This window comes from Octopus bimaculoides, chromosome 23, assembly GCF_046866305.1.
Source record: "Octopus bimaculoides isolate indiv1 chromosome 23, ASM4686630v1, whole genome shotgun sequence".
NCBI classification, from domain to species: Eukaryota; Metazoa; Mollusca; class Cephalopoda; order Octopoda; family Octopodidae; genus Octopus; species Octopus bimaculoides.
The window spans coordinates 29,956,005-29,983,010 of NC_142950.1; the positions used below are offsets into that span (position 1 = coordinate 29,956,005).

The 27,006-nt window shown below is 34.2% G+C and overlaps 1 protein-coding gene and 1 long non-coding RNA gene across 4 annotated transcripts in view; one reads left to right on the top strand and one right to left on the bottom strand.

Moving 5' to 3' along the window:
- Window positions 1–27,006, top strand: part of LOC106877242 (somatostatin receptor type 2) — a 185,422-nt gene that overhangs the window by 94,653 nt on the left and 63,763 nt on the right. The gene's annotated exons all lie outside the window — the stretch shown is intronic.
- LOC106877243 (uncharacterized) overlaps window positions 24,562–27,006 on the bottom strand; it is a 30,566-nt gene continuing 28,121 nt past the window's right edge. The window contains exon 3 of the long non-coding RNA XR_001410353.3: window positions 24,562–24,716. This is a non-coding gene — a long non-coding RNA (uncharacterized LOC106877243). The remainder of the gene's footprint in view (window positions 24,717–27,006) is intronic.

The following is a 27,006-nucleotide window of genomic DNA, read 5'->3' on the forward strand; positions in this document are numbered from 1 at the left end:
GAGAGAGAGAGAGAGAGAGAGAGAGAGAGAGAGAGAGAGAGAGAGAGATTTAGTTAACTGAATGTTAGTGATTTAAAGTTGATTAGCTTTGAATAACAATGGAATAGATGTATATGTGAAAACTGAATACAAAGAATTTTGTCAAATTTATCTTTCATCTGAGTCCTTCACTTCAGATCGAGCAATTCGTGTAGTATGCACCATGAATTGGCAAACAATTTATTTGACTACGGAGACATGAACAGAAAGATATGAAAATCCCCGGAAAGTATGCAAAAGTGATGATGTTATATATGCTTAACATGACAGGTGGTTGAGAGCTGTCAATGAATGCCTATGAACGACATAGCTTATAAAATTCTATGAACATGCCTCCGAACTGTATTCTCGACAGCCGATCAAAGTCAACTTGAAGGGGGATACTAAAATATTATATACCAATATTAACCAGTCAATATGTATTGCGGTTTTATATATCGGCGTGATTAGCAAAGGACGAAGGACACAAAAATATGAACAATAATAAAGCTGAAGTGCAGAAAAAATTTATAGTGTGTGTATTTATTTGGCAAAAAAAAAATGGTTCTCCCGTAATATAACAAATTTATATATATATATTGTCTAGAAATGCATTATGTGACCTTTCAATTGCACGTTCCCAAAATTTAAAATAACCCTGATATTTCACATGGTAAATTCTGAATAATGAAATAATTGCAGCTTCCAAATAAATCTTGTCATCTAATGAGGTGTACGGCATGTTATTTGTAATTCCGCTTCTCAGCGAATGAAAACTACTGCCAAATGCAATGCAATCCTAAAGTGGAGTAAAAAAAAAATCTCTCGTTTGATATGATAGAAGTCACAGTAAACTCCTCAGAGTGAAGTTTCTTTGTAAAGCAAATGACAGTTTAGTTTCCTTGTCAAGTAACATAGCTGTATCACTTAACATGAGAGTAAACTTGTAGAACGGCATTAACATCCGATGACGGAAATTTAGACAGCAGTGAGTCGCATGTGTGAGAGTAAAATGTCATTTCAAGTGGATGCTGTTATACGTAAAGTTTCTCAGGCACGCAAATATGCAAGTTGTGATCTAGCTGAGAAAAGATGCTCTTTCTGCCAACCAGGGAACAATAAGCAAGACATTTCACTAGTTCCAGAGACTTCAGGTAAAACGGAAGGAATGGTACTATATTCTCTGTCCTGACAATCGCAGAGAATTTACATTGAGTAATTTTAAGACAATCAACTTTGACGTATTTACTTTGAGTCCTATCAATGTAATTTAGAGCTTCTCAGTCCACTGATATTGTGTTGCCTTGCATTTAGCAGCAGTTTTCAATCGCTAAGAAGCAAAATTATAAATAAAAATTCTTATTTCTCTTTATACGACGATAAGATTTATTTGGAAAGGGCGGCATGCTGGCAGAAACGTTGCACGCCAGGCAAAATGCTTAGTCTGTTTTTCTGCTCAGAGTTCAAATTCAGCCGAGGTCGACTCTGCCTTTCATCTTTTCGTGGTCGATGAATTAAGTACCAGTTACGTACTGGGGATCGATCTAATTGACTGGCTCCCTCCCCCCAAATTTCGGAACTTGTGATTAGGGTAGAAAAGAATAAGATTTATTTGGAAGCTGCAACCATTTCGTTATTCATCATGCGATATGCCAGGGTTATTTTTAAATTCCATGTAATTTACCAACATTCCACCATTTTTAAATAAGATTACAGAAAATCAATTGATATCCATCGAGTATTCACAGTGCTCAATGCACCAACACATCGACGAAGAAGCATGATTTCAGTTTCTAATTGCTACTCTCATGGGTATGTCTGCTTTATACAAATTTCGTGTATACACGTATTTCAGCCTCACACCTCAATGTTGGCGTTGAGTGTTTTCGTGACTGTTTTGTTGGAATATTCACACCTGCCGTACCATACTATCTCATACTTTTGGCAACTTAAGTTATAATAGCCCTGATTAATCTCAAATATTTTTTTCCATATCTGTTTGTGCCGTCAGTTTTAATTATTGGTTTTGACATCCACTGCTTTGTTTATAATTCTTTCCGACATTATTTCCCTGTTAGACGAAGAGCAGGATTTGAATTAATGTCTTCCGTATTTCATCTACATGTGCTTTGCTTTGTTTTAATTTGTCTGCCGAGATTGTAATTTCCTCTTGCACTCTGCGTGAAATACTCATAAAGGAGGCGACGGTGGAGCTGTAAGCTGTCTTTTTTCTTTGTGTGGTGCCAGCGGAGGTGGAAATTGATGGTGTGTAGTCCGGGCAATATTAATTTTTGTTCATTTTTCCCTCGTTCTCGTGTTTGTTATTGTTTTCGCCAGTGTTATTATGTTCTTTTTCATTCAGTTAATGTTGTTGTTGTATCTAGTATTTTTGCTGTTGTCTCGGTCGTCGTTGCCTATGGCAATGGTGTTGGTGGTGGTTCGGGACAGCGGTAGGAAAGTTTTATTAAAATGTTCGCTTTCTTTCACTTCGGCATTTCACGAGAAATTCGACTCCAAGTTTTGTTTTTATTTTTCAAATAGGGCAGATTTTGAAAATGAAACAATTTCAGACCTCGAATAGCTGAAATTAAATGAAATAATTTACAATGTTTGCAAGTTAGCTGATAAAAATATTCGGTACAACAAAAATATAAATAAATAACAACAACAGATTAGACCACGCTCCTTTTCCATACAATGCCAGAAAGTGGCTCTCATGGATTAACTGAGTGTGTGTGTGTGTGTGTGTGCGCGTGTATATTTATATATATATATATATATACAGAGAGAGAGAGAGAAGAAAATCTTTAAACGGCCAAATCGAAGGATATCAGGTACTGACAATGAAGAAACTGCACCGGTTTTTATAGTAAGGTTGTAATTGCTATGGTTACTAATCGGTGATTTAAGGAGAATTTGGCTGTTGTTTCTAGCACATCTAAAGACAACTCTCCTCGTTTCTTTATCGCTCTCGCATGCGTTAATGTTCTTCAATATCCCCCCCCCCTAATTACATTTATATGCCATACAAAAGACAATTTGAGAAATTATGAATGTTTTGCTCCTCACTCCTTGCGTTTGATTGTTTTTGTTTAGAAATTAAAATATTGGAGAACCTGACAAGGTCCGCAGTGATTTTAAAAAACAGTTATGTAAACGATAATTCATTTTAATAGCATACTTTTTGGTTAGGAAATGTTTTTTCTTATACAAACACGGCTTCGCTTGATTGAGGTGGGGGTAAAAATTTGGATTACAATTTATTTTGCTGCTTATATTCCACTAATGGACTACGTGTTTGTTACTTCGGCATCATCATTCCATAAAATGTGTTTAATGAAGCAAAAATACTAAATAAACATCAACGCGTGTGGAGTGAAAAGGGAGGGTGGTTTGGGTTGTGTTACAAACAACTACGAAACCTCTGCTCTACTTCTGAAAATATTTACATTTTTTTTTTTTTTTTTACTGAAAAGGCTCCACCCATGGTTTTTAAGTTAAGGAATAAAATGGCCAAAATCCGCCCGGATAGTTTTTATTATAAGGCTGATAGCATTCCAAACAGCCATAACAACAAAATCACTTTTGAATTTATTTACAAAAATTATACATATATTTTAAACAACTCTCATTCAATAAATAATGTTTATGCATTACGTATACATTAATACAATGCACTTCGGTTTTCCAAATAGCGAATTAAAACTTGAAATGAAAATATTGAAAGAGAAAGTGAGAGAATTTGGAAATGAAAATGGGATACTCCGCAGTGAATGCAATGAATATTTAAATTTGTGGAGAATTGGATGCACTGAATGCAATGAATATTTAAATTTGCGAGAAATTGGAGTTAAAAATTCAGTAAACTTGAGAAATCGAAATTATAAGAAATTTCTTAGGAAATGAATTTATAAAAATATCTTCAGTCGGTCACACATTTAATAATTGCTTTCTTTTATTACCTTTAGTAACTGTTAGATACCTAAATAATAAGCAGCTTTCTCCATTATAGTATAGAAGATGCTATGTGTGAGTTTTGTCGTTTTAGCGCATATTGTATCTGTTGTATTAATGTGGTGAATTTAATTCGTGCATTTCGACAATTTGGTCTTCAAAGTATTCAATATTGATTGGTGTTAATCCAGTTCTTTACATTTCAATTTTTAACAGTAGATTTTTGTGCATACACAAAAAATCAGCAACATTAGAAGTATTTATAATTTAGGAAATGACAAATTAGAAGATTAAACTAACATGTCTGGCTTTTTAGCTCAGTTTCCGTTAATCGCTGTCCTACATTATATTTCTATAGTGTTATAATGCAATTGGCATCTAATACTTTATTCTACGTCTAAACATCTGTAGGCGATACGTTATTCATTGGAATTATTTGTTTCCAACAAAAAACGTCTGCAAATATATGCCCATTAGTCACGAATGCACTAGCATATATGTATGATGTATGTATAATATCATAAGACCCAGTGACATATTTAAATGTACATTATTTGGATAAACAACATTTTTGGAGAAAATATTATGGTTGAAAGCTTAATCGTAATAAAAGCATACTAAAAGAAAAATTGCAATAATTAAAGCTATGTACAGTTTATGTAAAACGACCAAGGTAGTAAAGTGTATAAATAATACCGCTTTTTTAATTGCATGAACTGAAAGTCGGAGGGGGACGAGATAAACTACCTGCATCAACTTGCTTTAAAAGCAGGTAGTAAATTTATCTTATCCTTATTCTTAGTGCAAGATTTGAGGAATATTAATCCAGAATATGTGGATCGGACAATAAGCGTAAGGCGGTGTCAATAGTGGTTCCAAAAGTTCCGGGCCAGAAACGACAGCCTAGAAGACGAGCCTCGTCCTGAAAGATCTGTAGAGCTCAACGAGGACGTCCTGTAAACTCTGCTGGAACAAAATTCCATCGTAACTGTTGAGGAACTAGCAGAGAAGCTTGGATTTGGTCTTTCAAGCATTCATCGACACCTGCGTGCCATCCGAAAAGTCAGCAAATTGGGTGAAGGGTTCCTCACACGCTTTCTATGTCTAATGGCGCGCAGAGATTGAATGTGTCTCTTCTTTGTTGTCACGCCTCACGAATGAAGCTTTTGGGGATCGAATAGTGACTGGTGGCTAGAAATAAGTTCTCTATAAAAATGTCAAGCCCCGAAGACTGTGGGTTGGGAAAGAAGAAACACTGGCACAGCAGTACCAATTGGTATGAGTACCAATCTTCTATATAAATGTACCATGGACAGAAAGGAAGGGCCCTGTGTTTACATTGGGCAGATGGCTGATTCATTTAAGAATCGTTATCGTAACCATGTTGCCAGCTTTAAGACAATCAATAAGAGGCATTCAACATCTTTGGCAGATTTTGTATGGCGACTGAAGGAGGATAAAACGAAGTATAGCATTAATTGGTCCATAGTAAGGTATGCGAAACCATAAAATATAATTTCCAGGAGATGCCGTCTCTGCCCTGTCGATTCTGTGGACTAGCAAGAAGATAATATAATTTCTGAGCGACTTTCGAGATGCTTACACGCATATAAATGTACTATAGAACAATGCAGTGAGAATGAGTTTTGAGTAACCGATAACTTAATGTAATTTACTGTGTTTGTGTGTGTGTTTGCGTGTATGTATGTATGTATGTATGTATGTATGTATGATCAGCATGCCAAGTGAGATTATACACGAGTCGAAACGAATCATTAGCATAATTTCGGCATCTTGGAAATATCCTGAAATTTTGAGCAACGCTAAACATTATTTGACGCAGTGAAATTAAAATTTGATGTTGTGAAACACAATTAATGCCTCAATAGAAGGAGACTTTGACACATTATCTGTTGAAATGACGCTGCCATGATAGGCCACTGATAACATCGTCTATGCAATTTCAGAGACATTGATATGACTAGAAGAAATTTCTTGTGGCTTATAATTTATAGGAAAATTAAATTGAATTAAAAATGATTGCCGTGTACTTTTGCAGCTTCGTTTAAAGGTAATATAATATTTCATTGGAGTAAGTTTGATAACTGCTGTGTAATATATTTATAAATTAGGAAATACAATTACTGCAGTTGAAAATATTGTTTTTCTTTTTTCTTAAATTCGTTTCGAATACAAATTTAATAACACTGACATAATTATGGATTATTATTTTTCTGATTGGAATGTAATACAAGTTTGTAGCGTAGGAGCAAAATTATAAAAATTAAGCAGGTGATGGTTGAAAGAATTTAATAGATTGAATTATATCTTGTTTGGTTCATCTTTTTCTTTTTTCGAGCTGTGAAGTAGTATACCAAGATAGCGAAGTTATTAATTATCCGTCAATCTTGGATAATTATTTTAAACATGAGTGGAAGGCCTGCAATTTGAAGGAGTAATCAATGGATTTAAATCGACCTCAGAATTTGACCGGTTCTTTATTATTATTCGTTAGTGAAACGGAAATCAAGATGAGACACGGGGTAACTGACGTAACGCCTCCCCAGAAATTTTTGGCCTTATGTCAAAACTTGAAACCATTATTACTACTTAAGTGGTGAGCTAGCAGAGCTGCTAATGCATCTGAAAAACACTTTCACAATATTTTGTCGTCACATTTTATATTCTGGTTTTAGTTTCCGCTGACGTCAACTTCGCATTTTAGTATAAAAATGTGTAGATAAAAATAAATTAGCAATCAAGAACTTTGGTCTATAGCATCCACTTATATCCTCCGCTTACATATGCGCCCCGATTATTATTATTATTATTATTATATTATTATTATTATTATTATTATTATTATTATGATTGTTATTATTTTTGTTATTATCATTATTATGAATATTATTATTTTTATTATCATTATTATTATTGTTATTATGACATCGACTTAACTGAAGTCATACTAACCGCCAAATACACTCCCTTGTACAGGAGGTGATTGCAGCTTTGAAGCTCACGATACGGATTCCCGGCGACGCATTATGTCCTTGAGCAAGACACTTTATTTCACGTTGCTCCAATTTTCTCGGCCAGTAAAAATGAGCCGTGCTTGTAATCAAAAGGGCCAACTATATCCCATTCTGTATTACACTGAATCTTCCTGAGTACCACCTTAAGGCTACGCGTGACTGTGAAGCAGGCTGTTCGGTTGATCAAAGCTACTGCAACACTCCTCGTCGTAGCCCACGGAGGGCCACTCTATTCTATTTGCGACCATTCTAGTAGTACAGATAATCGCTAGCGAAGAGCATAAATGTGTTTGATATGGAGTTTAGCGTGATGCTCCTAATTACTTTAGCCGTTGTTCTTAATCACGTTAGTGCTGAATATTTTGTGTTGTGTATATATGAATAATTTGAGTTGAATTATTTTAATGCTTATTAAAGCTGTGGAGTTTAATGTAAATGATTAATGTATATTTATTACGCACTTGTAATACAAAGCGTGTGTTGTGTGCGATGATTATTCTATTTGGTACTGAATCAATAATATCTAGCGCAGGAAATGTGGACTTGCTCGTAGAGCTATTTTTGGAACACGCAAAGTATTGGTGATTCCTTGAATGGCTTCCATGGTTTTGTTCACATTTGTTATTTATTGAGCTGTCAGATTCATTAGTATCGGATAATATGCATTACGGACTCTGTTCTCGCTACGTAAGCTCTGATTTAAAGCCACATCGCGGACAACTTTGCCTCCTATCGCTCTGGGCTTCAGAGATGAAATGCCAATTTAGTATTGAGGATGAATAGTATCAACAAACTCCAGCCATTCAACGTATATATGCATATATGTATGTATGGAGAGAGAGAGAGAGAGAGAGAGAGAGAGAGAGAGAGAGAGAGAGAGAGAGAGTGAGGGAGAGAGCGAGAGAGAGAGAGAGAGAGAGAGTGAGAGTGAGTGAGTAAGAGAGATTAAAGATTATTTGCCAACATAATGTGGCAGACCTGATTATGACGATAGTTAATGTTGTTTAGCGCCAGGAAACATCGTCTCCAGCTGGCTATCGACACACTATCTGCGTCCTTATATTTTCGGACAGGGCAATTCAGTGTCCCCACTCAGCTCTAAAGCAATATCTGTCTACCTATCGTTTCTGAATGATTTCTCTTCATTTGAACAGAATAACTGCTTAGTTAGAGATGCCGACACTAAATCCTTGTTCGAAATATATATATTTCAAAGCGACACACAGACACTGCTCTCAATATGACGATGTTTCCTGGGGCTAAATAACAGTAACAATCGTCCTAATCAGGATTGCCACATTATGTTAGCAAATAATCGTTACTCTAGAGTACTGTTATTGAATGTTTCTCGTTCAGAGATTTAGAAGTAATAATTTTTCTATTCACACACACCCACGCCTAGACCAACACACACACGCACGCACCTCTCACACGTATATATATATGTACTGTTCGATTTATTGTTCTTATATTTAACGAAACAAGAACCATCAAGTCGATATATTTGATTCTACTTCTTATCCCTACCCACTTCCCTCAGAGTCTATAATCCTTTGTCTCCAGTAGAAATTTATATTGCGCTGCACTTTAGAAGATTCTATATATCTTGATTCCGCCTAACCAGTATTATTAAAATACAGTGAAATCTGACTTCCGATTCTTAATATATAATAAATTTAGACCTATAAAACGAACGTGAATTTCGACTGTAGTTCTTAACTGCCTCGTTCATACACTTGAATGAATGCGGTAAAAGTACAATTTTGTCTCTAGTTGATACATTTCCTCTTTCCGGATACCTTAATATATATATATATATATATATATATATATATATATATATATATATATATATATATATATATATATATATATATATATATATATATATATATGTATATATATGAATGTATCTAGCTATCACTAAATCTATGTCTATCTAGCGATATATGTGTGTGTGTGTGTGTGTGTGTGTGTGTGCGTGCGTGCATGCGTGCGGGCGGGCGTCGGTGCGTCGGTGCGGGCGGGCGTCCGTGCGGGCGTGCGGGCGTGCGGGCGTACGCGCGTGCGGGCGGGCGTGCGTGCGTACGCGCGTGCGGGCGTGCGTGCGTGCGTGCGTACGCGCGTGCGTGCGTGCGTGCGTGCGTGCGTGCGTGCGTGCGTGCGTGCGTGTGTTTCAACTTTTGTCTCAAATATACTGGGACTTCATCTATCGGCCCCGGTAGAATGAAAGACCAAATCGACATCGGTGGAATTTGATCTCAGAACGTAAGGACAGCTGCTAACATCCTGTCCGGCGTGATGAGGATTCTTATTTCTTTATTGCCCACAAGGGGCTAAAGATAGAGGGGACAAACAAGGACAGACAAAGGGATTAAGCTGATTACATCGACACCAGTGCGTAACTGGTACTTAATTTATCGACCCCGAAAGGATGAGAGGCAAAGTCGACCTCGGCTGAATTTGAACTCAGAACGTAACGGCAGACGAAATACCGCTAAGCATTTCGCCCGGCGTGCTAACGTTTCTGCCAGCTCGCCTATGTATACCTATGTATGTATATGTGTGTGTGTGTGTGTGTGTGTGTGTGTGTGTGTGTGTGTGTGTGTGTGTGTGTAGGTGTGTGTGTGTTTGTGAGGGATTTTGTGTATAAGGATATCTATAAGAATGTATATATATATATATATATATATATATATATATATATATATATATATATATATATATATACTTTATTTAAAAGCAGCAGAAATATAACAAAAAAAACGTTACTCTGAGTTTCACGTTCCCGTTGATCGGACAGTTATGTTGCACATTTCATGTGCTTACTCCGGTATATACATATATATGTATATATACATAGAGAGAGAGAGAGAGAGAGAGAGAGAGAGAGAGAGAGAGAGAGAGAGAGAGAGAGAGAGAGTTTTGGTACAACAAAGCATGTATATATTCACATATATATATGTTCTTGAACCAATACTATAAAAGTACACTGCCCAATTTTAGAGTAATTTCGTTTGCCCGTCTCAATTAATGAAATGCGCTATAAATTATAAACCGAGATAAATTGTCTGTTCTCCTTATCAATGTTTTGAGATTTTATATGCGATAGCACCAATTCTTTGACAATACCATCTCAGAGGATAATTGATGTGTCAAATCTCCCCCCCTTTTTTATTTGTATTTAAATAGATAGAGAGACAGATAAGAGAAACAGCTCTCTCTGTGTATGTGTGTGTGTATGTGTGTGTGTATGTGTGTGTGTGTGTGTATGTGTGTCACACACCCATCTATAGTAACGCTCATACGCAGCGTTCTGATGACAGGACGAGATAAATAAAAAAGAAGTTAATAACACTGTTACAAACAACCACGCCTGCAAACACACCTCGTCTTATCTGGTGATGATAACCTGACAATAAATTAAAAAGAATGAAGTCGATGGAATAATAATAATAAAAGAAAAACAAGATAGAACAAATAGAAAATAGATCAGAGACGCAAGACGCAAACTTGCGCACGAACTTACACACTTACCCACAGAATTATATGTGTATACGAGGTGGTGTTAAGATTTCCAAGGACTAGTTACATTTAATAAAAATAACTTATTTACCTAAGCTATGACATCTCCTCTTTTGAAATAGTCACTTTGCGCAGCGGAAGATGGAAGCGATATCATATTTTTTTCCTTTTTTTGTTTGCGTGAACTTCAGGGGCGAGGGTGACAGGGGGAATTGGCGTCGTGAAAAATCCAATTGATCGCGCACCACAGATCCGGTCGCCGTCGGCGAATGTCCTCTCTCAAACACTTCAAAACATCGCAGTAGAACTCTCGATCGACGGTCTTATCCTGAGAGAAGGCGTCTCGATTCACACTACTACGTTTACGGGTGTGACTGTCTTGGCTGGTCTCCTTGATCACGCATCGGCTTCTCGAAACATTGCGTATGACCCAATGCCTCCTTGCTGAAGCATGTTCAATGCCTCTGTGGCAGACTTCTCAAGTTTAAGGCAAAATTTATATATATATATATATATATATATATATATATATATATATATATATATATATATATATATATATATAATATATATATATATATATATCTATATATCGCTTAAGAATTTCGAAACTAAAGATGTGTCCTATAACTCAAAATATGTATGTTTCTATGGTGTTTCGTTTGCCGTTTGCCGCTTGCTCTGCATAAGCCTCTGAGCAGGTATCGCCTTGACAACTTTCTCTGTCATGTTCAATGCGACGATCTCACGCTACACACCTTCCTTCCAAGCATTCCTGTAAATATCGTTTGTGAGCTAGAACGTTAAAACTTAGTGCTCATACACAGCAGAGTTCAAGGTCAATTCTTCCTAAGCGACTTCTCTGTGCATACTTTAGCTTCGTCACTAAGGCAACAGTCCGGATACTTATTGATCAGACCCCGTATTATGTACATACATAGATGTTTTTATATGTCCACACGCACACACAAACGTATATTTCTGTATTTATTTCAATCGAGGGAAATGGAGAGAACAAAGAAAGATAGGAAGATGGAAATAATTTGAAAATCAGACTGACGTTCTAGACAACGACATAAATATGTTGCATAAAATGTTTACTGTGTCCTTGAATAGCTTTCTTTGACTAGAAAGAGATGAAGAATCAGTTTAACGTCTATTTATAATTTTTTTGTTTTTGTAACTGAGAGAAAAGAAAATGCATAAGATTATGAAATTGACTATTCAATTAACAAAAGACTGAGAAAATGTATTTTAAAAGTTTAATAATGAAAATTATTAAAAGGTATTATTTTAGAAAATATGTCTCAAAATCGATATTTCTTTGGTGTATTTTTTCACTCAGTGAATTCAAACTGACATCGATATCAATGATTTAACGCATGAATAACCACGATTAGTATTCCGAATTTATGTTTTCATTATGAGTTGAATTAAAGTGTCTGTTATTATTATGCAACAGCCACAAGAATAAAATCTTTATAATCTCGATTTAACTATTAAAGTATTATGGAGTCTTAAATATATTCGTCAGTTAACTCAAATGAATACATTGAATTTAACATTCTATAAAAATTAAATGACGTGTTGTGTTAATCCAATAAAGCAGAAGTTCAGAAAAAGTGTGCAGACATGACTTTTGTTGAGAAAAATCACGAAAAAATATTGATTTAATTTAAAAACGGATTTTGAGTAAGTGTGTTCCTTTATTTTCTTTTCAACGATGACAGAACATTGTTGGTAAGTGGAAAGGTGTACAGATATAATGATGTCATATACATTAATCCCGTTTTCTATGTATTCATGTCGATGGTTTGAAGTATTCTATGGTGAAGAAGCCGTTGAGAGTTGATGTTATTTAGGCTCAAAATATGCGCAGGGATGGCTTTGTGGATATGAAGCTTATTCAGCAACCAGCTGTTATCGGGTTTGATGCAAATGTGCTTCAGTTCGGCAAGAGACTTGTATTATATCTAAGCCTTAATAAATTCCTACAGAACAAAATTTGGCAGCTCAATACACACACACAGAGACACACGCACGCGCGTGAGTCCAAATCAGAAACGCTCGTTCACATGCGCATTCTCCCGTACAGACATTCACATGCATGTTTGTGTACCTGGTGGTTTGTGTGTGCTTTGCCGGTATTTATCAATGAGATTCCTCTGCAATTTCTTATAGATGAAGCCATCATGTACAAGTACCTTTATGGCCTTTACACTAGCTATATGTCTAACTTAGCGAGATAATATACGTTGATCAATCATTTAAGAATCCGAAATTTAACGAGATATGCTATTTGGTAAATTTTGAGTTTAGTCTGTATATGTCATTTATTGAAAGCTCAAAGCATTTCATAGAATGCTGCATACGAAGCTTTTGAAGAATTCGATTAAATACAAAATCAGTTTCTGCCAAATTCAATTGCAACGTTCTTGACAATTCACTGTGAGTAAAAGAAGAATGGCTGCAATTTGAAATTCATTTCGGTAAAATGAACATTGGTAGTAAATAGGCATTTCTGAACAAAAGAGAGAATTTCCAAACAAGTTGACTCTAACACATGCTTGCTCGAAATGTTACAATCAACAGCCAATATTTTCTCAACCCATTACTTTGTAAGAAACAACTCTGAATATGATGCACAGGACGTCCAGAAATTAAGTTTACGATTTGAAAAATTCGCTGAAAAATGAAACATAAGAATAAGCAAATTTTATCATGAAATATACGAAAACAAAAGAAGTTTTATTAGAAACATCAGAAGACCTCCATGGGGTATTCATTGGTTGCATTCGACATGTCTAGACGATGTTGGATGTCTGACTATGTACGTTGGAATATTCCCTGATCAATATTTGTTCATGCTTGCATATTTTCCTGGAGAAAATTGTACAAAACTTTGTACAATAGACTCTGTCTTTAATGTAGTCAGCGATCTGTACCGCCTCAGCGTGCTGTACCGTCTCTGCGAGCTGTACCACCTCAGCGAGCTGTACCTCCTCAGCGAGCTGGACTCTCTAATTTGGCCGCGTACCATCTTACTGTTGTTTGCAACTGGTGCAACCGAGTTACAACAAACTTTTGTAGAACATGAAGATAAGTATTGGAATTAATCGTTTCTTCTGCAAAGAGAAATAGGCCAATCACGGGATCGAACATGCTTCTCTCCAGTTTTCTTGTTTCGTACGGAATTTCTGGAACCCAGATCCTGAAGCTAAGCTTATTTTTCATCTCTCATACATGGAATGTTGCTTCATTGCTGAAACAAATCTTTCAAAGGAGGTTTTCATCTTTATCTAATCAACCTAAAACGATTCCTGCCGATTACGTCTTTGGGGTTCGTCATCTTGCTGACGTGCTTGAAAAGTTGCACATTATAACAATAAAGCCTCGAGTTCTTGCTGTAAATATATCTGTCTGCTTGCCTTACGAATGGACTTGGTAGGTCTACGATGAAATGCTGCTCTCATTTGCTTATCATCTTCCACACATATTTCCATAAGGTTTCATGCCAAGAACCGATGATTACAGAAACTGGAGGTCATTTACCATATTTTGATCGGTAATTCAGATGGACTCGAGTGTCTCATTTAGTCTGTATGTACCCGGATACATACTGTGCTTACTGTCGTCAGGTTCGTTAATACTCGGGGACATCTTAAATAAACGAAAATAATACGAATGTTAAAAGAAAATATATGAATGAAAAAAGTTATTACCTACAAACATTCAACATATTCTCTTACAGCTGTTTCAATTAAGCGTAAAGATTAAAATAGCAGGCTACTGAGATGATTCGAAAACATAACACCTAATAGCCTACCCGTATATAATTTCTATTCCTCTGATGAGATTTTGCCTAATATAATGATTGAATTATTGCTATTTTAATCTTTAGGATTAATTGAAAGAGGTGTAGGAGAATATGTTGATAATAAATTATATTGATGTTATATCTCCATTTTCTTAGTTTTCTTTCGAATATTTATAAACCAAGATTTATATTGAGACCTATTATTTTATGAATATTATTATCCCTTAATGAGGCTATTTCAGCCTCGAATTGAATTGTATATGTGTGTGTGTGTGTATGTGTGTGTGTGTATGTATGTATATATGTGTATATGTATATATATATATATATATGTGTATATTTACATATATGTGTCTATGTATGCATTTACATATATCGGCGTCCCTTTCATTCGCATGATACCAGTGACACTAGATGTTTCCAAATATCTCTGTGGATGTGTCGTACATTTCTTGATATGTGTATTTTGCTCATCTATACGCACGCACACACAGATACATATGCGCACGCGCGCAGATGCGTACACATTACACATACACACAATTCTATATGAAGTGAAAATGTAATTTGAATTTCCTTTGTGCCGGCGATTCTTGAGTTTTATCTCCCATTATTTATACAGCTATAATGATATATATTAACAGATAAAATATAGGGTGATTACAAACCCCAAAAATGTTTCATTATCGCACTAGATAATGGGAAATAAATGTATTTCATAATAAATTATTCAATAGATTTTGAATATAAATAGATTCGGTGCGCTATCTAACGAGAAAATATTAAAAATAAGACAAAAAAATCTTATGAAAGAAATTGTAGATCAGAATTGTAGATAAACAACTGAAAGGAAGAACAAATTGAATTAACTATAAAACTATTTAAAATAAAATTATTTTCAGACAAGAAAACAAATAAATTAAATTATAAACCACGGAGATATTCTCAGATAAATACCATCCATTAAAAATACAAGAATCTCAGAGAAATAAAATAATATTATAAAATATTAAAAATGCAAAAGTGAAAATGTGGTAGGAAAATATATTTACTAAATCAAAGATATTTCGATTTTTCTTGGTATGAAAACATTGTTGACTGTTTAGAAAATGAAATGAAGCCACACAACGTAGTGAGATAATAGATTCTAGCCATTGCCAATTAATTGAATGATAATCGAATTAATGAGTGAGTCAACGTGGTGGCTGAAGCTGATAGATATAGCAACCAGAAAGGAAAATAATATTATATAATGAAGGCATGGATATATCGTAGATCAGATATGAGGCCCCATGCTGCAATGCTTTGATCGTAGCTTTGCTTTGTGGAAAACTACCAGTTGTTAAAAAAACAAATAAAAAGGAAAGAATTAGCAAATAAAAAATAATAATAATGAAAAAATAAAATCAAGGCACTCATTGGAGTCCGGATACATAAAATCGGAACTTAATCTGGTTTCGATGCTGTCCATCACAGGGTCAAATTCTAAGCAACATATAGAGTATTTTGCTAAAAACACAAGGTGTCCCAACCTGTCCACGAATCGATACTTACTACGAATGAACTTACTATCGTAAATGCAAAACCGTAACCACTTGGCTATGAGCCTTCACGTTAAACAGTCAACCGTAACGTCATCTAATTGTAATTAACTAATATCAGTATGTCTAACTGCAATAAACTAAATCGTATCGAAATGTAAAAGGTGATCCTGTGTCTTCACACTAAATCAAACATATTAATTAACATGTTTACATAAGTGACTTATGAGGAATAGTTTACGGTAAAATGAGACAACAACTAACTATATGACAAGTACAGTGTTTGCTATAGAATTCGTGTTCGAGTGTTACGCTTTAAACAACTGTAGAATCAAACCGAAGAAGATATCTTTAAGAAAATGAAACACGTAAGAAAAGTTGAACATCCGTGATTTCTATTGTCATATCTCTCTATCCATTATCTTGGAATTGTTTCCTTTATTGGACAATAACCTAGTTTGGGAAACCACTAAGAAATGCTTTATTCCAGATAACTGACTACTGTACTTGTTTATTAAGCTTGCTTGTTATTTTCTCGGCCTCATAGACATTAAAAAGACATAAGAAACCAGGGCTGGTTTCAAGCAGTGATAGAGCACACACACATACACACACACGCACATATACATATATAAGTGTGTATATGTATATATATGTGTTTGCCAATATATATATATATATATATATATATATATATATATATATATATATATATATATATATATATATATATATAAACAAAGAGATCAGGTTTATTTCAGTTTCCGTCTGCTAGGTTTACATACAGGGCGGCCCGTGTCTAAAGTAGAGGAGATTTTGGAAAGATGCTACGCTGTTGAAACAAGCTCGGAACCGTGTGATCTGGAAGCAAACTTGTTGCAACACAGCCTGACCTCGCAATATTGTAATTGATTTCTTAAAACATTAATGTAATAAATTCATGTGTTAGATTTTTAATAGCTTTAGTCTTCGAACTCAATTCTCGAAGACATATCCCAAAGCTTTAACATAATGAAATAAATTCGTATGTTGCGGCATACAAAAGTTTAACTACTAAACGAAATTAAAATCATAATCAAATTCTTCAAAGTAATGCAATAACTTCCAGTATAAAATTTGTACAATCTAACGGAACATAATCGAAGACTCTCTTGGACTCTTCATCATACAAATATTTTTTTAAAATCTATGAATTTATATGATTATAAAAATAAGAACATATATAAAATTTTGAATTACATTATATAACGCACGTAAAAGTTTCAAAATACTTTGTTTTCCCCCGACCGGCAAAAATTAACGACAAAACACCTGTGGGACATAACTTTATATATATATATATATATATATATATATATATATATATATATATATATATATATATATATATATATATATATATATATATAAAATATAGATTTAATCAAGAGATTAAATGTGGTACTTAAAATGCTTGAGGCACCAGAATTTGGTAGGATAAAAACCAAAAACAAAATCAAGAGATTTGGTGAATAAAATTTGAAGTTAAGCAACAAAAATTCAATAGGTTATAACAGTACGTACGTTTCGTACAAGCTCCATTTATTCATGTAGTGAGAGCACTGCAGAAAATACAATGAAAATGTACTCCTCAGCTGCAAAATGGAATTTCATTTTAGAAAGTCATTTTGAAGATGTTTGCAAAAAACAAGAGTAAGAGAAGAAAACACATCTCGACTATGCTGCTGTTTCACTTGTCTGTGAAACAGCAGCATAGTCGAGATGGCATGTTTTCTTCTCTTACTCTTGTTTTTTGCAAACATCTTCAAAATGACTTTCTAAAATGAAATTCCCTTATGCAGCTGAGGAGTACATTTTCATTGTATTTTCTGTAGTGCTCTCACTACATGAATAAATGGAGCTTGTACGAAACGTACGTACTGTTATAACCTATTGAATTTTTGTTGCTTAACTTCAAATATATATATGTACATATATATATATATATAAAAGAATAAATGCAATAACTAATTTCTATGTTCCTTGTGTCAAACATTGACCCCTCTCTCACTATTCAATGACACTTCTGTTATTCCTCGTGCTGGGGACTGAGAGTAATAGTAGGCATAGGGACAGTGAGGACCCGATATATGTACATATGCTTTCATTTATTTTTTGTTCCAATCATTTGACTGCGGTTGTCAAGCATCGGTTGTCAAGCGATGGCGGGGGGGGACAAACACACGCACACACACACACACACACACACAACACACACACACACACACACACACACACACACACACACACACATACATATATATATATATATATATATATATATATATATATATATATATATATATATATATATATATATATATATATATATATATATATATATATATATATATATATATATATATACAAGCACACATAAATATAATGGACACTATTACTCGGTGCAGAATAGTACAATGTAAGTTGGTGTTGCTCTATTTTTAATACCGCTTCCATCCGGATCTGCTGAGGGCTAACATTTAGTTTCTCTCAAATCTTAACATTTCACTTAGTGTAAATTGTGGTATACATTGCATGTCATGGGAAAGAAAAGAAAGGGACATTTGCAGAGATGCCAGATGTGTTCGTCAGAGCTAAATATTGTAGTGTTGGGTCGTTTTAATTGAGAGTAATTGAGAGTAACGATATGATATCACAAACATTCACACAAGTGTTCATAATTTCTTCCCTATCTTCCTTGAAATCCGTCATTTCAAGGAACATGTTACGCTGAATGTGCTATGCTAGTAATTATGTATCATAGACACACAAGCAGTTTTCTATCCTTGGATTCGTCCGGATTGGTAGGATATTTTGGTCATATAGCCATTACTGTTTCAAAATTTCCTCATTCAATAGATTTACTTTGTTTGGTAGTAGCTTAAGAACGTAAATCGGAAGAATACTGCTATGCATAATGGATCGATCGAATGTCTGAATAGGTACTCCCTTTTTATTTTTGTTTGTGCGTGAGAGTGTATCAATTCTGGTATTCAAGGTGTTCACTCAAAGGTGATAGAATTAGTGACTGAATCTCGTAATCGGCACCAAAGTGGGGTTTTGTTTTTAAAAGAGCGGACATATTAAATAATGTCGATTGAAAAGAAAAATTACTGACATTGAAACTGTTATGGTTGTGAATTTGTTCGTTCTGAGCTATTCAAGAGACGAAACACTAACAACAACGGCAACAACAAACATGATCATTGTGGAAGAGATGAGGATAATGCAATTCAGAACAAGAACACAGAAGTGTAATACTGGAATTAATAATTCAGAAATATAGAAAGTCAATAGTATTCTTTTGGCATTTTTTCAATATTAGTGCCGTTGATTACAGGTTTACAAAAGAATCAGTCTCTGTTTCACTACAAACAACGGCGTGTGTAATACGATATTTTCAGTGCAATTCGGAATAGAAAAAATGTCATAGGGGACATCGTTCGAAAATAACAGTTTTATTGGGTTTTTTTCTTTCCAATGTTTACACCTTTCATCGATATATTTCGACAAAACATACGTACATGTTAAAAGCTCCATCTTCACAGTTCATTGCCGTCTCTTACTCTTATAATTCCTTGTTGTCAAGAGTATTTCTGAGTGGATTCATGATCTCTCGGTTCACTATTGAGTTTCGTTGCAGATCTGCATGGTTTGAAACATAAGTAACAGCCGAAACTTGCAACTGTTTGGGTCTGCATACGGCGTCACTCTTCCATGGCCAAAGGACTTTCAGTAGATTGGCTGACCATTAAGGACACCTAAAGATACATTCGTACGTCATTGAACTACAGTGATAGATGCTTGTATAACACGCGTACATACATTCATTTATACATATATGCATACATGTATACATGCAAAAATGTTTATATGCTAACATATAAAACGTCTTTAGTATAGAACAATGACTGCGAATCGCTGAACAATCAAAATATGCTCTGAAATTTCATTCAAGTAGAGAATACATATATGGATATATGCATACGATCAAATAAATATGTTTCCGAGCAGTCAAACGGATCATCAACACTAAAGGTTTGAGTTATTGTCGCCGGAATGAAGATAGTAATTTTACTAAGAACTGGAAATGTAAGGGGTATAAACACTTGAAATATATTTTGTGAGAGGTGAGAAGAAAGAATACAATTATTCATCTCTGAACATTCGGCTAAAAGACAAATTGCATTTGGCGACAAACAGTAACAGTTTAACTAGCGTAATGTTAGCAGAGATTAAGGTAATGGGGGGGGGGGGGGGGGTGAATATAGAAAACAGAATAATGTCCCTTCATTTTGGTATGTTGACTTTTGTTTATATGCCCTTTTACAAAAGCAAAATAGTAAGTTGGAAATATTGAAAAAGTTAGCAAAAGTAAAGCTATAAAGAAGAATTTTGCATATGCATCGGAATAGATACCCGGATGAAAGATTGTATGCTTTTGAACAGGTCGTGAAAAGTTTGTATCAGAAAACTTCTAAAGTCATACGACTGAGATAACTAAAAACGCTATCGTAGATTTGGAAAATGAAAAACAAAGAAATGACTATACTTCTAACCCGCAAAACAAATTGAAATAATGTGGTATCAATGATTAGGTATTTCAAAAAGACACCACTTGAATATAAATTGAGTGCTTTTAAAAAGAGTTTAAAATATGTCTGAGAGAAACTCCAGGTTCAAAAGTCTGATTATCTCGTGATTTTTTCCCCTTGGAAAGAAAAGAAATTGATGAGAAATTCAGTAGAAAACATTGATAACATTAAAAAGATATATATAACGCACTGGTTTTTCTCCCGAGACATATGGATTCATTCTGAAAATAAGATTGGAAAAAGGAAAGGAATTTTAACCAGGTTACGGTGTGATCTAAAGGCATCTACGAGAAGTAATTTTCCTGCAATACTTAAATATAAATTAACAGCGGTTACTACCTTGAGATTGTGTGTGAAAAACTTCACCACTGGAAAACACACAGAAGAGATTTGAATGTCAGATACTGGTACACAATCTGACTTTCTATGGACGCTATCTTGTTAACCTTTACTTGTAAAACTCTCAAGGAGCATATAAATACTAAGTTCATATGAGTTAGTTGAAAGAAATTTGTTACCAAGACAACAATGCTTCTTGTATGGCGAAAATCTAGCGGCCAGTTCTTTATCGGAATTTCATTGTATGCATGTATCCAGGCTCAACCTATTACGCAAACATCATTGTTGTAATAGTATGATCCTTGATGAAAATGCAGCTCGGCACACAATATTTAATCGATGAGTAGAGCAAATTCTAATTAAGAAAAACAGTTATGCCAGTATTATAGCAGCATAGAAGAAACTTAGTTACCATGAAGCTGGTAACAAGTAAATATTCAATTGTGTTCTCCATATGTGGCTTCTACATGCTGTCAACATTATAAACTTATAGAAATCATTATGGATCCCGTGGACAACATGAAGTTAAATACTGGAATTTTGCTTATTGGCAATGATACGATACAATATTGCAGGAGTTTATTTCAAGGAGAAAAGCTATGACGCTATTTATACTATGAGAAGAACCATGTCTTTTTTGTTCAGAAATTCTGAATGGTATGTAATTGTCTGACGAGAAGAACGAAACACTATTTAAAAATAGAGATTCTTTATCAATGTCATTTTTGTATATGATTAGCTTGAAAAGCTTTGACCATTTTACACTATTCTCAAGAGAGGGAATAATGATGTTTGCTCAGGATAAATGCCCCTTTATGATCACAAATCGAAAGTAATCTGCAAGCTGGTACAGCATCATCTCTATCAATTGCCGGAATATTTTTTGGGTAACTTATGAGATAAATACTAGACAATTAGTATACTTAGAAACAGATGAATATATAATCTGAAATTAAAATTAAACGCGCTAGCAGGGGAAATCCATCTAAACATACATAACAATTACAGTACTCTACATGCATTAAATGAGTGGACCAGAATCATATGGGTTACACGATCGAGTGCTTGGCAAAATTCAATACTATTAGCCAACATCAAAAAGTTTCACATCAATAAGCTATGGTTGAAGACATTTGCCCAGATGCAGTCGTGTGATGTGATTGAGCACAGAGGCAGTTAAATCTGAAACGAATTTGAAAACAACACAACGAAAACACCGCACTCCATTCACTAAGTAGTGCTGCCCTTCTAACCGACTATAAGAGTTTCAATTGATCTGATCAACGGAACAGCTTGCTCGTGAAATTCAAGCGCAAGTAGCCGAGTAATCTACAGACACGCGAGCCTTATCTTAGATCTCAGGGAAATTTAACATGACACAAAATGTGACAAGGTTAGCTCTTTGAATCACAGGTACTACTTATTTTCGCCAGCTGAATGGGATGAAGCAACGTGAAATAAAGTGCCTTGCTTGTGGACAAATCACGCCGCCAATTCTCGTACCCGCCCTCTTGCGATTGCCAGCAGAATGCCCTAACCACTACTCCATGAGCTTTCAATGTGCTGCTCTTATCCGTTTACTATATTGATTTCTAACGTTCTATTAAACGTTCGTAATATTAAAAAGTCTATTATCTACCTCAATAAAAGGACAAGTATACATGATGTAATATCAAGTAGTGTACAAGCCCAAAGGTTACTACTTGTAATTTGATCCAAAAGTCAACTCTGTTGTGCAACAAACTCGTATAAGGTAGTCTTCTATAGATGATAATGTCAAACTAAGTAAAACAAAAAAAGGAAAAAGGAAAATTAAACATTGACAGCTTGTCAAATCTAAACAGAAAGTAAGTGGAGGATACAGATCGGGTAACATAGGATGGAGACATCATCTAAAGTTGCGTAATGATGTGTATTCTACGGTACAGAAACATTAAAGTCTTCGATCCTACATTACGTCCACGTACGTGGAAATATATACGTGTTAATTTACGTCATAAGAAATGTGCTAGAAATACCATGCCAGTTTCACGCGCTAATTAGGCATAAAGGCAAAGAAATTTATAAAGAAATTTATATATATATATATATATATATATATATATATATATATATATATATATATATATATATATATATATATATATATATATATATATATGTACATATATATACATACGTACGTACATATGTGTGTGTATGCGTGTGTAAATATATATATATATATATTTATATATGTATATTCATATATATATATATATATATATATATATATATATATATATATATATATGTATATATATCTACGGAAAGTAATTCGATGAAAAAACACAGATTTGAGTTTAAAAGACTAAAGAATATATTACAATCATAATAGAAAAATTAATATACAATATCGTACGAAAAATGATTTATTTCTTCCAGCATAACTGGTTTCGCTATGGCTTTTCGAATTTTCTTCTAAAAGTAGTCTTCTGTGTCTTGTCTTCTTCTTTCTTTCCTCATATATTCAACCACATGTTATCACTCACCATACATCCTACCCATAATAAAACTCCTAGTTTCGGATGTCTGGTCAGAAATCTGCTCCAGCATCTCGTCATTTATCAAGGCAATCAATAACTGATGAGATGCCGTAACAGATTCCTCCCCCCACCCCACGACATCCGTCACTCGGAGTGTTGTTATGGCAACCGAATAATTGTCACATATCATATTATAGATAAATTCCTCTATTTACATAATATCGAGGTCTCATTCATTCTTTTGTTGTCATACCATTACTATCAAGACATGCATATATGTGTGAGTGTGTGAGTGTGTGTGTGTGTGTGTGTGTGTGTGTGTGTGTGTGTGTGTGTGTGTGTGTGTGTGTGTGTGTGTGTGTGTGTGTGTGTGTGTTTGTGTGTGTCTGTAACTTATGTGATGCGCGTGAATTTTGCGTGGTGCTGCATGTTATTCGCAACTTTGATCTATGAGTTATTTTCTTAATTTCTCAAAAAACAGCTCATTTATTGCATCGCAGAGAAATTCTTTGTAGCTGCAATCTACTTCTATCGGTTGATGAAGGAGAAAAAGCATTATTCACAAGATCAGTATAACTTTATTTATCTCTCCCTCTTCTTCTCTCATTACATTTCTCATCATTTCTCTCCCTTTCTATCTCTCGCTGAATGATCTCAAACATCATTTCTCTACGTCCTTTGCATTATTGATAATATGTACGTTATTCATATTGATCCCTAGTTCAGATACTGATAATAAATCTGCGAATGGAATCCCTTTTGTGATGGTACATGCTGACAGTGATAACGAATTCTCATTAAATTTTTGATCTTTATATTGCATGCTGAATTTCTCAACCCATTAGTATTTTGCTAAAAGATACATTTGCATCATCAGAATTGGTCACGTGAACGACAATTTACACATAAAAATGAGGTCATGCCTAGGCAATCTTCTCTATATACAAATGAGCACAGGATAATTTCGAAAAACATTTTTATTTGATGGAGCACTATCGATTGGAGCTGCTTAACTTCTATATCTTAAGCTATATTGCCACTTCCTTAATTATCCAGCATTACTCAATATGTGACACGCCATAATCTGAAAATAATTATGAAAACCTTTTTCAGGATTGATGTATAATTAAATCAAGTTTGTTAAATTTTTAATAAATGAACATTTACCTGAACTCTTAGTTGTAACGTTGTAAACGTAGTTTAGTGAAGCTTTATTCAAGAACTAAAATTTCTTCAATGTCCTCCAGTCAGTAGTTTTCTTTTCAATGGAAATGATTAGTTTTCCTCTGATAATTTTTCTAGGGTGTTGTTGTTACAAAGAATCAGCCCTAGAAAATAAGAGCACTATATAATAGTTACCTGAGTTACAAATAACTTCAGGAGTCTGTTTAATATCAAGTAACCCCATCACGCGTGCAATGTAATGATCAGAACAAGACTACATGCATACATAGTACTATATACATGCACAATACATGCAGACATAGATACAAGCCCACATATTGTCATCTTGTAAGGGAAGATCATATCTAATAAATATCTGCCCACAGTAATGTTACATGTAGTAACAAGACGTCTTGCATCAGCTTATATGTGTGAATGGCATACCTATAGATATACTCAAAGCTACCCATTAACTTTTGACTAAAACTTTGCCAAGGCATCTGTCCGATTCACTTAGACCTTTCGTAGTAATATGTTTATGAGACATATCACTGTGGACTGGTAAAACGAGTCGCTGCTAAAATCTTAATTTATTGATCTCTTCGTTTCCGTTAAGAAAGATCGTTTTATATAAGAAAAGTAGTTTCGCATCTGTCTGACATACGCTGCTGCTTCATATTACTTGATATTTTATTGAGACGGATATGATCGACTTGAAGTATATGCTTAAGAAAAATTCCTTTATGTAACATTGAAAATTAGTCTTATTTATGGACGATAATACCGTACGATGTTACAATTAATATAATTACCATATTCAATATTTTGAGCACTCTTTTTATCGGGAAATTACTGTCAAATTATAAAATATCTGCGTTTATTTATAAAGTATGAGAGTTTATGTAAGTGTGTGTGTATAAGATACTTAATTCTGATTCAAATAAATATAACCTGAAAGATAAGAGGCAGTCAGTGATAAGAAGTAAAGTCGAATAGAGTGTTATTGTGCTTGAATATGGTTGCAATTCTCTCTAGTTGAAAGAGAGTATATAGGCATACTTTAAAGTAGGTTACATTCAATACGTTGCAGTAGTATGTTGAAAAGCAGTAATTTATAGAGTAAATACCTTAGCGATGTGAGGTCCAGTTTACATGACATTGGCAAATAAAAACAACCAAAATTATAAGTAAAAATATGATACATCGAAATGGAACCAGTTGATGAGTTCTAGATAAACATATGACTATATATTAGGTACACAGAGTGTATGATATAAAATATATATGATAAACAAGATTACATCTGGTTGGATATAATTTGCCCTTTGCTTATTTCAGTCATTAGACTGTTGTGATTCTAGGGCAGCACTTTGTTGGCTTCGACACGAGGATATAATTTCCAAATTCTGGCACATAATCAATCAGTGTCCTTTTATCGAAACATGAACTGTACGTAGAAAAAAACACCGACAAAGTTGGTTGTCAAGTAGTGGTACGATATACACAAAAACAGTGGTACACATACACACACACATATTAACGAAAATTAATGATACTTTCGTCAGAGCCGTTGCAGGAAATAACAAACATAGCACTTGAAGAATGGCTATTCTCTGGAGAAAATGGAGGAAGATTGAGATGTTTCATTAGAAAAAGTAAAGGCAGATTACAATAAGGTAATAGCAATTGAGGGAGTGGTACTTAGTAGAAGTAACAATAATAGTATTAGTAGTTGTAGTACTAATAGCATTATATTCGCAGATTTGGCAGACCAACAGTCACAAACATAGGTCAGCAACATTACTATATTGTCATTGAATATTGGTCCGATATTTTCCAGCCAATGCGTTTCAATTTGGTATTGGATTTTCATGGATACGAGTGAATCTAAGACAGTCATTTCCAGTTTTTCATCTAATATAGTGGGGGAATAATTTAGATGATTAGAATAAACTTACAGAGTAATGTGTTATACCAAAACAATTATGACGAAGGTGACATCATCAACATCAACAACGTCAATATTAATAACATCAATAACAATAATATCAAAATCACAATAAAATCATCTTCCAAAATAATAACAGAAGTTACAATGCCAATAACCATGGCGTAATAATAAAACAGCGGGAAGAGGGTAATAGTCAGAATACTGTTTGAAAGTAGATTGAAGTTAAAAGAAAATATAAAATCTTAAAGGAATAAAATAGGACAAATAAAATACGATAAAATCTTTAAAGAACTTTATATATATATATATATATATATATATATATATATATATATATATATATATATATATATATATATAATTCTGTTTATTTATATATATTTTTGGGACAATACTGTGCTGATGAACGAATTCTAGATTCATTCTAGTAATCGCGAAATCGGCCGATACACAGTTAAGTTTATTTAAAAGAAAGTTGGTCGTCTTCTGTTGGTTGTTTTTCC